This window comes from Dipodomys spectabilis, unplaced genomic scaffold (genome assembly GCF_019054845.1).
Source record: "Dipodomys spectabilis isolate Male_0828 unplaced genomic scaffold, ASM1905484v1 ptg000342l, whole genome shotgun sequence".
Taxonomy (NCBI): Eukaryota; Metazoa; Chordata; class Mammalia; order Rodentia; family Heteromyidae; genus Dipodomys; species Dipodomys spectabilis.
The window spans coordinates 1,839,361-1,857,494 of NW_024871019.1; the positions used below are offsets into that span (position 1 = coordinate 1,839,361).

The 18,134-nt window shown below is 47.9% G+C and overlaps 1 protein-coding gene across 2 annotated transcripts in view; it reads left to right on the plus strand.

Moving 5' to 3' along the window:
• Positions 1 to 3,842: 3,842 nt before the first annotated feature.
• Pik3cb (phosphatidylinositol-4,5-bisphosphate 3-kinase catalytic subunit beta) overlaps positions 3,843 to 18,134 on the plus strand; it is a 71,593-nt gene continuing 57,301 nt past the window's right edge. Inside the window, exon 1 of one of the 2 annotated variants that reach the window (XM_042665760.1) lies at positions 3,843 to 4,014. The gene's annotated coding sequence lies outside the window, so the exon portion shown is untranslated. Of the gene's footprint in view, positions 4,015 to 13,301; positions 13,326 to 18,134 lie in introns of those variants that run through there. The other variant, XM_042665761.1, reaches the window with a different exon arrangement.

The following is an 18,134-nucleotide window of genomic DNA, read 5'->3' on the forward strand; positions in this document are numbered from 1 at the left end:
CCACTTGAGCCACACCTCCACTTCTAGGTTTTCACACAAGTTAACTGGAGGTAAAAGTCTCCTGGACTTTCTTGGCCTCAAACCTTGATCCTCAGATCTTGGCCTTCTAAGTATCTAGCTAGGATTACAGGTGTGAGCCTCCAGCACCCATCTCCTGACCTTTGACTTGTACATATTGGTGCCACTGCTTCATGAATGGCAGAATGACTGGCCTGCACTATCACACCAGACTTTTTTTTTTTTGGGTGGCTTTGAACTCTTGGAGTTTAATTGATTTTCTGGCTTTGGCCTCCTGAGTAACTGAGATTTCAGGGAGGAATCTCTGTGGCCAACTTTTTCACTACATATCATCATCATCATCATCATCACCACCTTTGTCTTTGGTTGTCCAACTCTTTTTTTTGGGTCCGGCCATGGGGCCTGAACTCTGGGCCTGGGCGCTGTCCCTCAGCTCTTCAGCTCAAGGCTAGCGCTCTACCACTTGAGCCACAGTGCCACTTCCGGCTTTTTTCTTTTTGCTTATGTGGTGCTGAGGAATCGAACCCAGGGCCTCAGGCATGCAAGGCAAGCTCTCTACCACTGAGCCACCTTCCCAGCCCTCAAATATATTTTCTTTATAAGGTGGAGACAGAATAATGGAAAAGTAACTGATTAGTTCATCTTAGGTTATCATTTCTGTAAAAAGATTAAAGCCTAGGAAACTTCAGGATAGGGCTGTGGAAATTGAGGAAATTTGGCCCTTATCTCCATAGTGCTGACCTCTCTGCGGGTGGGATAATCAGTTTACTGTGAGCTGGGTAACAAGCATCTGTACAGGGAGTGACCTCGATTTGATTTTTAGCCTAGTCTGAGCAGGAGCTTAGTCCAAAACAATGGCCTTCTGCAATTTCTACTTAACAATGGGGAAGATTATTTCTAGTTCCTGTATAGCCTGCTGCCTTTCCTGGCACAGCTCTCCTTCATGTGTGGCTTTTTTTTTCTTCTTCTTTTTTTTTGGTGCTGGTACTGGAGCTGGAACTCAGGGCCTAGGCACTGCACCTTAACTTTTTTTTTGGTCAGTCGTGGGGTTTGCACTCTGGGCCTGGGCGCTGTCCCTCAGCTCTTCAGCTCAAGGCAAACGCTCTACCACTTAAGCCACAGCGCCACTTGCATTTTTCTGGTAGTTCATTGGAGATAAGAGTCTCATGATTTTCCTGCCCCTGGCTGGCTTTGAACCATGATCCTCAGATCTCAGCCTCCTGAGTAGCTGGGGATGATAGGTGTGAGCCACTGGCACCTAGCAATGCTGCAACTCTCAAATGCTGCCATTGAGCTTTTTTAAAATTAGTACTAAGGTTGAATCTAGGGTGTTGTACATCCTAAGCAAGTGATTTATACTAAAGAACATCTGGTAATGTGGTTTGGTGGTAGGGTGTTTGCCTAGCATGCATGAAGCCCTGGGTTGGATTCCTCCACATACACAGAAAATGCCAGAAGTAGTGCTGTGGCTCTCTTGGTAGAGTGCCAGCCTTGAGCAAAAGCAACTCAGGAACAGTGCCCAGGCCTTGAGTTCAAGTCCCAGAACTGGCAAATGAATAAATAAATAATAACATCTCCAGCCTTTATCCTGATCTTTTTTTTTTTTTTTGGGTCTGGTCGTGGGGCCTGAACTCTGGGCCTGGGCGCTGTCCTTCAGCTCTTCAGCTCAAGGCTAGCGCTCTACCACTTGAGCCACAGCGCCACTTCTGGCTTTTTTCTTTTTGCTTATGTGGTGCTGAGGAATCGAACCCAGGGCCTCGAGCATGCAAGGCAAGTGCTCTACCACTGAACCACCTTCCCAGCCCCCCTTCCTTTTTAAAATCTCTCAAATGACCGTATTCCTTCCTACTCTTATCTCCACTGTTCTTTCTGATTGGGAGAGGTTCCTCCCTGGTTACAGTTGGCTCTTCTTCAAACCGGAAGCTATTTGTTCCTTCCTTAGGGGACCCTTTGCTTCCCTTCTAGGTTAATTTCCTTATTATCATTTGCTTCCACAATTATCAGTCATTCTCCCTTCCCCCCCCCACTTATGACACTTAGTTGTAATTTGCAGTTAATCATGGGATGATTTCATTAATGACTTGTTTCTTCCTGTGCACCCTAAGCTGCAGAGATGGAATTGTTTTGTTCATCCATGTCTCCATTATCCAGCCCAAAGCCTCAGTCTGAGTGGCTAGGACTGAGGCACTTGGTTTTGGAGTGCCAGAGAGGAGTACTGAGGATATGGGTACTGTCTCTTAGCTTTTGCTTTTTCTTTCTTCTTTTTTTTTTTTTGGGCCAGTCCTGGGGTTTGACCACTGGGCCTGGGTGCTGTCCCTGAGCTTCTTTTGCTCAAGGCTGGCACTCTACCACTTGAGCCACAGCACCACTTCTGACTTTTTCTGTGTATGTGGTACTGAGGAATGTTCCAGGGCTTCATGCATGATAGGCAAGCACTCTACCACTAAGCCAACTTCCCAGCCCTCTCTTAGCTTTTTTCCACTCAAGGCTGACACTCGTAACACTTGGCTTTGAACCCTGATCCTCATATTTTAGCTTCCTGAGTAGCAAGGATTATGTAATCCTTGGGTGCCTGGCCACGTTTGGTGGTTTTTTTTTTTTATTTTAAATACTATTTTAATTTTTAACTTTCTATTTATTCTCTCTCTCTCTCTATATATATATACATTCTCAGTGGGGCTTGAACTCAATACCTTTGCTTTCTACTAGGCTTTACTTATAGAGTCTGTGTCCACATGGAGGTATTCTAGGGGCAGAGGGTACCCTACAGGAGCTTTATAATAGGTAAATATTCAGACAAACATTGTATTTTTTTTAAAAAGGATCTAACCCCAGACTTCACGCATTCTAGGCAAGCTCTCTACCCTTTACCTCTCACCCTGCCCCTAGCCCCACAATGCTCATTTTGCAAGCAAAGTCGTTTCGTTACATCCAAGCTGCTCAGTAAAGGCAGGACTGTGAAATTTCCCTGCTGCTGCTGCTGATGTAAGACCACAGGAAGAATAGGTAGACAAAAAGGGGGTGGGTGGGTTGGGCCACAGGTAAGGCTCCCTGCAGACAATTGCTCCAGGTGTCTGTATCTTAAACCTGGGAGGGGAGCCCTGGGGAGGGGGGGGGGGAAGGCTGGCTTGCATGGGGGGGGGCAGAGCGCCTGCGCAAGGTCCTAGGTTCAATTCCCCCCTCCTCCCCGGCCCAGGTTGACCAAAGAGGAGGGGGGCAAAGAATCTTGGGCTCTAGTCTTTGACGTGTCCGAAGGGATCGTCCACCGCTCAGTCACGCCGTGGCTAGCTCTGGCCCCGCACCTCCATCCAAACCCAGGGGAGGAATCTGGGGAGCAATGAAGTGGGGAGCGGTGGTGGGGACGGGGGTGGGGGGGAGAGAGGAGTGTACCCGAGAAGTGGGAGAGGGAGGGTGCAGAGGCTCCCAAGACCCAGGACAGGTGCTTGGGTTCTGTCCTAAAAAAAAACAACAAACCCCCGCTCGCTTGGGGAATTCCATTCGCCGCAAACCCCCTTTCCCCCCCCCCTCCCCTCCCGCCCCGAACCTGATGGCGGACCAGCCGGGTGGAGAGAGGGAGCCGCCGGGCTCTGCGGCGCGGCGCGGCACGGCGCGGCGGTCAGCTGGTGCAGCCGCGGAGGCGAGCGATTGGCTCTCACGCGAGCGGGCGGAGCGATGGGCGTGTCCGCGCGGGGGAGGGCGGGGTTTGGAGGCGCGCGCGCACGGCGGGGGCGGCGGCGGCGCGCGCGCGCACACACGAGCCGGCGGTCGGTGTTTGGCAGCGGCGGCGGCTGTGGCGGAGGGAGCGCGGGGCCATGGCGGTGCGCGGCGGCGGCGGGAGGAGGGTGTAGTGCGCGGTGTGGACAGACAGGGGGTGACGGAGAGAGGCGAGGAGGATGGGGGCGCGGGAGCCGGGCGCTGGCGGCGGCGCGGGGTGCTGACGGCGCGTCAGGAACCGGCGGCGGAGCGGCGGGCAGCAGCCGCCGCGGCGCAGGGCAGGTGAGTGCGGCGGCGGCGGCGCGGGACCCGGATGCGGCGGCGGCGGCGCAGCCGGAGAGTCTTGACTGGAACGCTTGTGTGTGTGGTGGGGGGTGTGTGGAGAGGCTTGCACCCCAATTTCCTGTCAGCGTATGTGTGTGGAAAGGTGTGTGTGTGGGGGGGGCTCCGCCTGGGGCTCCCCGAGATCAGCGGCGCCCCAAGGCCTCCGAGGCTCCGGGCAGCCCGCCGCCGGGGCGCCTCGCGGGTGGGGCGGGGCGGCCTTTGCCCCGGGCCGGGTCACACCGCCGACACCTCGGGGGCGGGGGGGGGGGTCCCACCGCCCCCCCCCCGACACCTCGGGGGTTCCCCCCCACACACCCCGCGACTCCCTGTCAGGTGCTTCCTTCTTTTTTTTTTTTTTTTTACATTTATACGGAAATGTGTGTTTTAGGGAATTCCGCACTCGAGGGTGGGGTGGGGGGGCGGCGCCGGGGCCTAGGTTTCCAATGCACCGGTGCATTCATTCATTCATTCATTCGTTCGTGGGTGGGTGGGTGGGTCCCGGATGGGGTGGGGGTGGGTGGGGGGAGCTGCATCTCCTGGAAGCCATGGGCAGTGTGGTCTGGGTGTGTGTGTGTGTGTGTGTGTGTGTGTGTGTGTGTGTGTGTAGGGGGGAAACCCCTTTATTCCTGCCGAGCTATCTCTGCTTGTTGCTGCTGCTAACCTCAGTTGCTTAAACACAACCCCCCCATAAAAGCGTGTCTCCTCCCCTTCTCTCTGTCTCTCTCTGTCTTTCTGTTCCCCCCTCTCTCTCCCTCCCTCTCTCTCCCTCCCTCCCTCTCTCTCTCTCTCTCTCTCTCTCTCTCTCTCTCTCTCGTGCTGGATGGAGTCCTGAAGTGTCTTTTCCAAGTCTTGGTGAATGAAGGCTGACTTTGGTCTCAGGTCCTAAGAGAGAAGGGTAAGGAAACCCCAACGGGATTGATTCAGAAGGGGTTTAGGATGGACAGTGACGAGACACCTTGAACTTGAGTTGCTATTTATTTATTTATTTATCTGTTGGTCCTGGGGCTTGAACTCAGGGCCTGAGTGTTGTTTGTCCCTGAGCTTTCATCGCTCTAGTCATTCCCTCCCCCCTCCACCCCCCCCCCCCAAAGCTAGTGCTCTGCTACTTGAGCTACAGCTTTTCTTCTCGCTTTTTTGGGGGGTAATTAACTGGAGTTAAAAAGTCTCATGATTAGGCTGAGGAACCCCGTTCACAGCCAGCCCGGGTAGGAAAGTCTGTGAGACTTATCTCCAATGAACCACCAGAAAATTAGAAGTGGAGCTGTGGCTCAAGTGGTAGAGCGCTGGCCTTGAGCTGAAGAGCTCAGGGACAGACAAGCCCCACAACAGACCACCCCCCCAAAAAAAAAAAAAAGTTATGACTTTCCTGCCCTGAGTTGGCTTCAAACCATGATCCTCACATCTTAGCGTTCCAAGTAATAAGGGTTACAGGCGTGAGCCACCAGCTCTGTGCTTGAGATGCTTTCTGTTGTCTAACCAATCTTAAGTGACACTTGAGTTAACTTGTTACAGAGTATAAAGGCAAGGGGAGTTTTGGAAACAGACTCCTTTTTCTGTATTGCTACATCCTTTAAGGGAGTGACAAGTGCTTGTGTAAACATCTCTGTGGGCAGTCTTGCTGTCTGGTGAAGTCACCATAATTAAATTAGATGAGTACTCACTTATTTTGAAGTACTGATGGATGTTTGGAAATATGATTCCTAATAAAATCATCTCCAGCGAGTCAGGGTTCTCAGCAGTTCATTAATCATTTGGGGATTTTTATGTTACAATGTAAGGTTTTATGGTAAAAGCAGAACTGTGTAAGGGACATACTATTTTTAGAAGGCAGGTATGGAACTAAAGTGAAAATAATTAGGTTTAAAACTGGAATTGTGTTCCCCTAGGCCAGTGTCATTTTAAAAACAAAAACAAACAACTTTACACCCTGATTCACATGCTGACTGGGACATTCTCCTTCATGGTGTTTTTCTACAAGTGGAGAAAATCAAGTTTTGTTTTTTTTTGTTTTTTCTTTTTTTCTTCTTCCTTCAGTGGCCTGGATGGGGCTTGAACTCAGGACATGGACACTGTCCCTTACCTTTCTTCCCCCCGCCCCACTCAACACTGGCACTCTACCACTTGAGCCACAGCTCCATGTCTGGCTAATTGAAGATGAGTCTCATGGACTTGCTTGCCCTGGCTGGCTTTGAACTTTGATCTTCAGGTGTGAACCATCAGCTCCTGGCTCTCTCAGACTCCCTGGTCTCACTTTGAACTAAGATCCTCTAGATCTCTACTTTCTAAATTGCTAGGATAATAAGTGTGAGTCACTGTCTGCATCTCTCTTTTCCCTAGTAGAAGCACTAGTAGCCACAGTTGAAAGACTGAGAGAATTTACCTCTGGAGTTCTAGGCCTCAACCTGGGCTAGGATAGCAGGAGGTAGGCCAAGGTGCTTTGCCCAGTCTTTAGGTTCTGGGTTTTGTGTGTTGGAGATTGAACTCAGAGTCTCATGCATGCAAGCACTCTACCACTTTGAGCCAAACTCCTAGCTCTTTCCCCCCTATCCCCGCCCCCCCCCCCCCATTCCCCTACCCCCCAGGAAGGGTCTCCACTAACCTTGCCTTGGGATCTCAGAGGTGTACCACCAAGTCTGGCTGGCCTCAGATTTTTCATTGATAGAATGTAGATGTGTTTGTGGCAGATAGATGGATGTAGTAGAAGGGCAGGGGGTAGATGGGATGACTGGCTATCACACAATAGGAAAGGACCCAGCAAGTTACTAGAGTGTTCTGCCTTTTTCTCTCTTAGCTTTTATTGACATTTCCTTCTAGAATTCTAAACATCCCATTGCCTGAGGGCTTTCGTTTCTCTACCTGTGTTTTGTTTTGTTTTGTTTTTTGCAGTTGTGGGATTTGAACTTAGGGCATGGACACCATCTCTGAGCTCTTTTGTCACAACTTTTTTTTTTTGGGGTCTGGTTGTGGGGCCTGAACTCGGGGCCTGGGCACTGTCCCTCAGCTCTTCAGCTCAAGGCTAGCGCTCTACCACTTGAGCCACAGCACCACTTCCGGCTTTTTTTCTTTTTGCTTATGTGGTGCTTGGGAATCGAACCCAGGGCCTCATGCATGCAAGGCAAGCACTCTACCACTGAGCCACCTTCCCAGCCCCCCCTGAGCTCTTTTGTTTAAGGCTAGTGGTCTACCACTTTGAGCCACAGCTCTACTTCTGGTTTTTGAGTGGTTAATTGGAGATGAGTCCTATGAGGGCTGCTGCCCAGACTGGCTTTGAACTACAATCCTCAGATCTCAGCCTCCTGAGTAGCTAGGATTACATATATAGATACGTATACATATGTTTATCTTTCTCTCTCTCTCTCTCTCTATGTGTGTGTGTGTGTGTGTGTGTGTATATATATATATATATCCACATTTCCAGCTCTTCTTTAAATATTGTCAACAGGGCTAGGAAGGTGGCTCAGTGATAGAGCGCTTGCCTTGCAAGCCAGAGGCCCTGGGTTCGATTCCTCAGCACCACATAAGCAAAAAGAAAAAAGCTGGAAGTGGCGCTATGGCTCAAGTGGTAGAGCGCTAGCCTTGAGCTGAAGAGCTGAGGGACAGCACCCAGGCCCAGAGTTCAGGCCCCACGACTGGACCCCCAAAAAAAAGTAAAAAAAAAAAAAATATATTGTCAACAAACTATTAACCTTTTTTTTTTTTTTTTTAAACCAGTCCTGGAGGTTGAACTCAGGGCCTGGGCACTGTCCCTGAGCTTCTTTTGCTCAAGGCTGGCACTCTACCACTTGAGCCACAGCACTACTTCTAGCTTTTTCTGTTTATGTGGTATTGAGGAATTGAACCCAGGGCTTCATGCATGCTAGGCCAGTACTCTACCACGAAGCCACATTTCCAGCCTGCAACTCAAAATTTTTTAATCCATGGTCCTGAATTAGAAACCTATTTTTTTTATCCTTTTAATTTTTTTTTCAGTCATGGAGCTTGAACTCTGGTCCTGGGTGCTGTCCTTCAGCTCAAGGGGAATGCTCTACCACTTGAGCCACAGTATCACTTCTGGTTTTCTGAGTGGTTTATTGGAGATAAGAGTCTCACAGACTTTCCTGCCCAGGCTGGCTTTGAACTGTGCTCAGCTTCCTGAGAAGCTAGGATTACAGGTATGAGCCATTGGTGCCCAGCCTGATGTCCATTTCTTGTTTTCTTTTTTTTGGTCGGTCGTGGGGCCTGAACTCTGGGCCTGAGCATTGTCCCTCAGCGCTTATCTCAAGGCTAGTGCTCTACCACTTGATCCACAGTGCCACTTCCAGCTTTTTCTGCTTATGCGGTGCTGAGGAATTGAACCCAGGGCCTCACCAATGCAAGGCAAGCACTCTACCACTGAGCCACTTTCCCAGCCCCATGATGTCCATTTCTTAACCTATTATTTTCATGAGAGTGTGTCTCTGCCCCCCTCCCAATTCTGCTTAGGTGAAACATCTACTAGCCATTCTTAATTCATCTCTGCCTCCATCCCACACAGAATGGGTCCTCAACAAACCTCCATAATAGATTCCAAATATAGCAAGCCTCTGGTCTTGCTGATTTTCACACCATCTGGCCCATCATTGCTTCTTTTCCTGCTCCAGTGGCTCATTGTGCCAAGATTTTACCTTTTGTTTTCTCTTTGGAGATAGGGTCTGAATTACATAGTTCAAATGGTTTTGAACTTGCTATATAGCCCAGGGTGGCCTCTAACTTCGATCCTCCTGCTTAGCAACCCCCCAGTGCTTGGAATACAGGTGTGTATCAACAGTCTTGACTAAGAACTTTGTTCAATCAAAATCTGGCCACCTTCCTTTATAGGCACATTCGTGCAAGAGAACATGGGTATGTGTGTGTGTGTATTTCAGAACCAGTTGATTTAGAGTTATGGTCTTTGGGGATAAATGTTTCATATGATGTTTGTTACTGATTTGAGAACTTTGTCATGTTGTGGAACAAGACAGATTAACTCAGGACTTTTTTCTGTCCAAGTCTGACCTGTGATTGAAGAAGGGTGTGGGGGCTGAGAAGGTGGCTCAGTGGTAGAGCGCTTGCCTTGCATGCATGAGGCCCTGGGTTTGATTTCTCAGCACCACATAAGCAAAAAGAAAAAGCTGGAAGTGGCGCTGTGGCTCAAGTGGTAGAGCGCTAGCCTTGAGCTGAAGAGCTGAGGGACAGCGTTCAGGCCGACGACTGGACCCTCCCCCCCCCCAAAAAAAAAAAAGAAGGGTGTGGAAACACCAGAAATATACTATTCCATTGTCAAAGTAGGATACAGAGGACATACCTTGGAAGAAGAAATTTTCTTCTCTTGTACTTAACTTGAATGTTAAGTACAAGAAAGAAAAATGAAGAAGGCATGGATATTCAAGCCAGCATGGGCCGCCTGTCCTTCTTTTACCACAAGATGAAAAAATGAGGGGGTCCCTCAGCTCCCTAATTTCCACACTAGAAAAAAAAAATCACAGGAACTTGAAATTCAGACAGGAATAGAATTTTAAGGACCCTCACAAAAAGGAGAGTCTCATAGAGTAGAAGTTTTACCAAGGATTTAGTATGACAGGATAGAAGTAGGGAGGAATGAAAGAAAAGAAAAAATAGAACAAGCCAGGCGATGGTGGCTCACATCTGTCATCCTAGCTACTCAGGAGGCTGAGATCTGAGGATCGTGGTTCAAAGCCAGCCCTGAGACACGAAAATCTCCAAGAGTGTTATCTCCGATTAACAACCAGAAAGTTGGAAGTAGAACTGTGGCTCAAGTGGTAGTGCCTTGGCTGGGAAGGTGGCTCAGTGGTAAAGTGCTTGCCTTGCATGCATGAGGCTCTGGGTTCAATTCCTTAGCAGAAAAAGCTGGAAGTGGTGCTGTGGCTCAAGTGGTAGGGCGCTAGCCTTGAGCTGAAGAACTCAGGGACAGTGCCCAGGCCCAGAGTTCAGGTCCCACGACTAGCAAAAAAAAAAGTGGTAGTGCCTTAAGCAAGAGCTCAGTGACAGTGCCCAGGCCGAGTTCAAGCCCCACTTCTAGGACGCGCTGCTCCCGCCAGGCAAAAAAGAAAAGAAAAGAACATTTCTTGCCACTCCAGACAAGGAATGGGAGAAAAAGACCCCAAATAGTTGCTCTTAGCTGTGGCTTCAGGCGTTTTGAGCTGGGAAGTACACATGGTCATGTCACCTAACACCCCCTGATTACAAGACAGTGCTTCTGGGTACCTAGGAGGTGCCATCTAGTCCTGTCCAGCACACTTCCCTTCTCCTTACCCATCTTCGTGTTCTCTTGTCTCTTTACTCTCTTCCTGGCTCAAAGGAGAAGTCAGATCCAGACAGCTGCCGTCTGTGTCTCCTAGCCTTGTAACCGAACATCTCCCAGACAGTAGGAAGACTGCAGCCACTCCGGTGTTCAGTTTTCACTCCCGGTTCTGCTACAGTTCTGCTATAGTTATTCTTAATTTCCCTGTCTCCTCATCTATCTTTTCTGTCTCATTTCCCTCGCCCTCCTCTCTCCTTTAAACTCCCACCTCAACTTCCCAGCTTTTGGGGAACTGGAATTTTCCCAATGTCCCTTGTTTCTTCATTTCCTGGTTTGAACAGGCAGCGCTGTTAAGAAGTACCTGCCACAGTCCAACGTCCACCAGTCCACGTGGTGAGATGGGCCGCCGTCTTCTAGCAGAACCTTTCCACTTTTCTTAGCGCGTCCGGATTTTCCATGCAGGGGGGGCCTAGCTGCGCTCGCACTTCCTCTTTCGCTGCTGCTTCACTACAGTTAGTCTGTAGCTGTGTGGACTGCCTCAGGCTAAATGTTCTGAGTCACAAGCTTCTGGTTCAGCGAGGGAAGTGGAAGGATTCCTTGTGTGGTTGGGATGTGCTAGGGCCTTACCAGCAGGTGATCTGATAACGTAGATTGCTTTTCTCTAGTTAAGGCTAGTCTTCTGAGTCAAGGGACTAATGACTATTTTCTTTCTTTTTGTGAAGTAGTGAGTAAAGGTTTTAATTAAAAGCCATTTCTAAAGCAATTGTTTATTTTGTGATGGTACAGGGACTTGAACTAAGGGTTTCATGCTCTTGCTCAGCTCAGCCTTTGTCTCTAGGCTGGCAGTCTTATCACTTCAGCCACAGCTCCACTTCTGGCTTTCTGCTGGTTAATTGAAGATAAGAGTCTCTTGGACTTTTTCTGTCTGGTCTGGCTTTGAACTATGATCCATAGATTTCAGTCTCCTGAGTAGTTAAGATTATAGGCATGAGCCACCGGCACCCACCATTAAAAGACATTTCCGAAAGAGGAATAGCATTGAGTTAAAAACAAAAAACAAAAACTTATTAAGTAGGCAGGTGTTGGTAGTAATCTTAGCTACATAAGGAGACTGAGATCTTAGGATCACAGTTCAAAGCCAGCCTGTACAGAGAGGTCTATGAGACTCTTTATCTCCAGTGAGCCACCAAAAAGCCACAAGTAGAGTTGTGGCACAAGTGGTAGACTGCTAGTCTTGAACACAAAAGCTCAGGGACAGTGCCCAGGCCCTGAGTTCAAATCTCAGAACTGGCACCCCCCCCTCCAAAAAAAAAGTGAACACCTTCCCCCCCTCCTCCCCAAAGGCTAATAGAGACTGTCTAAGAAGTACTAATAGAGACTAAGTACTAATAGAGACTGTCTAAGAAATGTTGGGGATGACTGAAAGAAGATCATGCATACATGGCATCACATACCTTCTCACATTTATTTATTTCTTTATTTTAATGTTTTGTTGGTTATGGGCCTGAACTCTGGGCCTGGGCGCTGTCCCTCAGCTCTTCAGCTCAAGGCGAGCGCTCTACCACTTGAGCCACAGGGCCACTTCTGACTCTTTCAGCTTATGTGGTGCTGAGGAATCGAACCCAGTGCCTCATGCATGCAAGGCAAACACTCTACCACTGGGCCACCTTCCCAGCCCCTACCCTTCAGAAAAGCTGAGATTAACTGGAATTCCCACATACTTACTTTACTGATATCCCAGGGTAACAAGAGACCAATTTTGTCAGGGATTATGACCTGAAGTCTACCACTCCCCCCTTAACCCCTCTCATGGTTACCTCCTGCTAGCCTGTGTGCATTTCATTCCTATCCTTAGTTCTTTGGTACTCAGCCTTCCCAGGGCTGAGGGGAGGTATGGCAGTGTGGCTGCAACATTTACCCTCTTTACCTGGTTCCAGGCTAAAGCAGTTAATCTAGAAGTTTCCTCAGAAGATTTATAAATCTTAACACTGGCTGCTCTTAAAGCCCCAGTTCTAGGATCTTTTCTAAGTTTCTCCTTCCCAAGGACATCCCTCCCCCACTCAGGTTGAGAACAGGGTCTTGGTATGTAGCCCCGCCTGGCTGGGAACTGGAGATCCCCCTATCTCAGCTTCCCAAGTTCTGAAATTACAGGTCTGCTTCTTATTTCTTCATTCAGGGTACCAGCCTTGACTATTGAGCCCATTGCTTGGCCCATTGAGTGCTAACCTGGAAAGTCCCGGTTTTGTGGTGTTGCTAGGCCAGGTGTGCTACCAGGGGGCTCTTGCTGTCCCAGTCCTCTAGGGCATTGGGGGCGGGGGGGGGGGGGAGGATTGCAGCATCTCTTGCCCCACAGCCTGGTGGCCCAGCTGTTGCAGCCGGTGGTCTCCCCACCAGGCAAGTGCTCATTTGCCTCGAGGGGAAATGTGATCCTGATTATCCTGCCTGCAGCAGGAGGATTACGTGGATTAAAGGAAATCCGGGGTAATCCAGAAGCTTTATTTTGAACTACAGTTCAACCACATTCCTGACCACAGTGTGTGCCTGCATCTCTAATAACTAATTTATCACATTTGCTAGCTGTAGCCCTTTTCCAGTCGCAGTCCTGTCATTTGAAGTCCGCGGCCGTTGCCAAGTGGCAGGAAAGACCGGAGAGGAGGGAGGCAACCAGCCGATTGCCTTTGTGATTTAGTGTTGACAAGGAAACCTCAGTGCTTGTTGGACCTTGAAGAGCCAAATTCCACGAATTCCTCACCTGCTGAGCCACTGGGAAGAATCTGTGACTGTCAATGGGAGGTCAGACTCCATCTTGACACTTACTGACTCGTAGTCCAGTGAGTAATCAGCACTTGAGATTACTCTGGAAATATAAATGTAATCTGATGTGCAGTTTTTCCTTTATTGATAACTGGAATCCCTGCCATCAGAACTGTGTGAGATGCTCAGCATGCCTCAGACAAGTTACACATAGCACCTCGGCGGCGGCGGTGGCTTTCTCTATTAAATACTTGAGGTATGAGCATTTAAAATGATGTCTTCTCCCCCGCTCCCCTGGTGCTGGGGCTTGAACCCAGGGCCTGGCTACTGTCTCTGAGCTTTTGGGCTTGAGCCACAGCTCCACTTCCAGCCTTTTGCTGGTTAAATGGAGGTAAGAATCTCAGGAGCTTTTCTGCCTGGGCTGGCTTTGATCCTGAGATCTCAGCCTCCTGAGTAGCTAGGAGTGGTGTGAGCCACCAGTGTCCAGTCCTTCTTTTTTGCTAATTTTTTTTTTTTTTTTTGCCAGTTGTGAGTGTTGAACTCTGGGCCTGGGCACTGTCCCTCAGCTCTTCAGCTCAAGGCTAGTGCCCTACCACTTGAGCCACAGCACACAGCACCACTTCTGACTTTTTTCTGCTTATGTGGTGCTGATGAATCGAACCCAGGGCCTCATGCATGCAAGGCAAGCACTCTACCACTGAGCCAACTTCCCAGCCCCTGCAAATGTTCTGAAATGGGTTTTATTCTGACCGTCATGGGGCTTGAACTCTGGGCCTGGTTGCTGTCCCTCAGCTCTTCAGCTTGAGGAAAACGCTCTACCACTTGAGCCAAAGCGCCACTTCCAGCTTTTTCTGCCTTCTATGGTACTGAAGAATTGAACCCAGGGCCTCATGCATGCAAAGCAAGCACTCTACCACTGAGCCTCTTTCCCAGTGCCTATCCTGACGTTTTTATGCAGTACACTTCAAGCATATTTTTTCCTCTTTGTCTTTTGTGTCAGGTATAAAAAAAAAATCATTGAAGACTCTCTAAGCAGTTAAATGATGTGCTTATAATTACATCAACACATCTTTCTCTTAGAAATCGCTGTTTGGCTCGTCTCCTTATGGAGATCTAGTTCTAGTTCATTTTGCAAGGGGAAAGAACACTTTAAAAATGGGAAGATGAACTTCCTAATTCTTAGTTGTGCTCTCTGAGTTTCCTAAAGGTTGGTCACAGTATCCATTGAAAAGAAATTGCAGAAACCATTCTTATGGAATAAATGAATTCTTTTTTTTTTTTTTTCACTCTTTCAACAAATATTTATTGGGAATCTACCAGGTTCTAGGAATTGTTCTGGACACAAAGGACATGATAGTATACTCCAAAGACAGTAACTCTGCTTCCATGGAACTCCCATGTTAGTGAATTGGAATCAGAGAAACAAGTAACTAACAGAGGGCATGTTAATTCTTTTCTTTTCTTTTTTTCTTAGTTAAACAATTATTGGAATAAATGAATTCTTAAGGAATTATGTATTTTGCATACAATCAAGGCACTGGCCCAGGTATATAAGCAAGAGAGAAAGTAAGTGTCTTTAATAAGGTTATGTTGGTGTTTAGTTGGATTGGGACAGATTTTTAGCTTACTTTGCAGAGTTGTTTGGTTGTACCAGGGTTTGACCTCAGGATCTTGTGCAGGTTGCTCTACCACTTGAGCCACAGCTCCACTTCCAGCTTTTTATTTATTTTATTATTTTTTGTCTGTCATGGGGCTTGAACTCTGGGCTTGGGTGCTGTCCCTCAGCTCTTCAGCTCAAGGCTAGTACTCTAACACTTGAGCCACAGCACCCACTTCCGGCTTTTTCTGTTTATGTGGTGTTGAGGAATCGAACCCAGGGCCTCATGCATAGGAGACAAGCACTCTACCACTGAGCCACCTTCCCAGCCCTACTTCTAGCTTTTTAGTAGTTTGTTGGATATAAGAGTCTCATGGATGTAGTGGGAAAGTGGCCAGAGTCTCATGGACTTTCCTACTTCAAACTGTGATCCTTATATCTCAGCCTCCTGAGTAGTAGCTAGGATTACAGATGTGAGCCACCAGCACCTAGCTACTGAATTATTATTATTATTTTTTGGTCATGGGGCTTGAACCTGGGGCCTGGGCACTGTCCCTGAGCTCTTTTGCTCAAGGCTAGTGCTCTACCACTTTGAGTCATAGAACCACTTCCAGTTTTTCAGTGATTAATTGGAAGTAAGAGTCTTATAGACTTTCCTGCTTGGGCTGGCTTTGAACCATAATCCTCAGATCTCAGTCTCCTGAGTAGCTAGGATCATAGGTGTAAGCCACAGGCACCCAGGTGAATTTTTTTTTTTTGGGTCCGGTCGTGGGGCCTGAACTCTGGGCCTGGGCGCTGTCCCTCAGCTCTTCAGTTCAAGGCTAGCGCTCTACCACTTGAGCCACAGAGCCACTTCCAGCTTTTTTTTTCATTTTGCTTATGTGGTGCTGAGGAATCGAACCCAGGGCCTCTGGCATACAAGGCAAGCGCTCTACCACTGAGCCACCTTCCCAGCCCTGAATTTTTTTTTTTTTAATAGTGAGCATGATGGATAATATTTTTTCTACTCACATATCAAACCCCCTATTTTCTCAGCTATGACATGCTTGTGTGGGCTTTGTTCAGAGAATTTGCTAACATGAATGTCTTTGTATTGCTTCCTATTTATGGTGACAGTGAAAAACAGGTATGACATTACTAAAAGCTTAGGTGCCTGACTTCATCTTTTTTTTTTTGGTCAGTTGTGGGGCTTGAACTCTGGGCCTGGGTGCTGTCCCTCAGCTCTTCAGCTCAAGGCAAGCACTCTACCACTTGTGCCACAGCGCCACTTCCAGTTTTCTGGTGGTTTATTGAGATAAGAGTCTCATGGACTTTGCTGCCCGGGCTGGCTTTGAACCGCGATCCTCAGATCTCAGTCTCCTGTGTGGCTAGGATGACAGGTGTGAGCTACGAGCTCCCGGCTTCATCTTCTTAAACATAGTAGTGGTTGAGGAACTTACTTTAAAAACTGTTACTTTCTAAACTATTCATATACCTTTTTTGCTGAGGCCAAGAACATGTCCGTCAGTTACTTTAGCATTTTACTTCCCTAGAAATAGTGGTAAGCACATTAACCTGTGTGTCAGTTACCTAACAATAAGCTAATGCTTTTCCAGTATACCATGGGCCGTCATTGAGCTGACTTGGGTCAGCGCTCAGACCTTTGGAATATCCAGTCAGTTCTGCTGAGAGCAAGTTTTCCTGGTTCAGAAGCTGCAGACTTCCTCAAAATCATGGCACCGAGCCTCTGTGGTGTAGAGCTCCCTAGTACAGTTGAGCGTGGAGGCCAGGAGAAAAGGCCATCCGTTCCAGCGCATGAAGGCTGAGCTGGCCTTGCAGAACTGTAGAGCCGGGAGCCCAGCACACAGTCTCTTGGCTACACGGAGCATCTTCTGAGCACTCACGCTCTGGGCCAGCATTGCTGATGCCAAGCTCCAGTTTCATCTCAGGCCCTTGCTGCACATGTGCTTCTGCAGATGTCTAACCAGTGAGCAAACCTAGATGGCTGGGCATCTGGGTACTGAGCCTGGAGGGCCAAGCAAGAGACAAACTTCCTTCCATAATGTTACCATTGGGGCATTGGGATTGGGATGATGGGGGGCGGGGAGGGAGGGGTCATTTGTAAGAAGCATTGATTTGAAAACGAATGCAGGAAATAGTGTGAAATTGTATGTGTGTGTGTCTGTATGTGTGTATGTGCGTGATGTAGTGCTGATTATGGATCCTGGAACCTCACAAATGCCACACAAGTGTTAGACCACTGAGTTTGACCACGAGCTCAAGAAAAAAAATGGGGTAATAGGGGGTAGGGGAATACTACTGAGAATTTTACCCAGGGCCTCATGAGTCTCAGTACTAAGCTAAAGCCAGCCCCCCCCCCCCCCACCTATTTCCCACCTATTTTTCTTACTGTATTATGTGAAATTTCAAATACTTAGGGCTTTTATAAACTGAGGGCACTTCTTTGTATTCTTTCTTCGTCATCTGTCACAAGCATTCTCCCCACCTGAGAGAATGCCTGTAACCTTTTTAAAACAGTGGTTCAATTGTCTCTTGGCACAAGTGGATGCTTTTTATTTAGCCAGAAGACTGAGTCGTGGGCGTTTGTGTTCGGTTTAAGATGCTTTTAAGGATCTGCTTCCCTAGTTCCTTGGGGCGGGACTTTGGAGAGGTCCAATCCAGATCTAGCGTGCCACACCAGGTCTGAATATGTTCTCTGTTCTACTTGCAGCATTTGCCAGTTGGTCATTAAACAAGGGATTTCTTTTTGATATGTTTCTGTTGGCTAAAGAAGTGATCATGGGGAAATTATCTTTTATTTTTACCTGTAATATTAGAGTTGTGAGTATTTTATTCACAAGACATTTGTTGAGAGGATGTTTAAGGCTGTATGACATCTTGGGGAAGCAAAGTTGAAGAAGGCTCATAGCTTCTGACTTCAAGGAACTAAATATAGATAGACAAACAGCGAATTGTTATATGTGTGATTGATCCTCAAATTGTGGGATGGAGGTTTCTGGGGGTTCCCGAGCTCTTGGTTGGTGGAAAGTTAAACTGTTTTCAGAACAACATTACATTGTTTGTCTTTGCCTTTTTGCTCTCAAGTCTTTCACAAGTATACAACAGCAGTAAACTTGTGAAATCTCTGTAGAGGTGGTAATCTAATCTTACTGTTTTCTGTTAAGCCAGACAAAGGACGTTTATAAAAACATCAAACATGTCATTCTTCTCAGTAACAATTTTCTTTTGAAAAATATAATTTTCGAGGCGGGGAAGGTGGCTCAGTGGTAGAGTGCTTTCTTTGCATGCATGAGGCCCTGGGTTTGATTCCTCAGCACCACAGAAGCAGAAAAAGCCAGATGTGGTGCTGTGGCCCAAGTGGTAGAGTGCTCGCCTTGAGCTGAAGAGCTGGGGACAGTGCCCAGGCCCAGAGTTCAGGCCCCACGACTGACCAAAAAAAAGAAAATTTTATATATATATATATATATA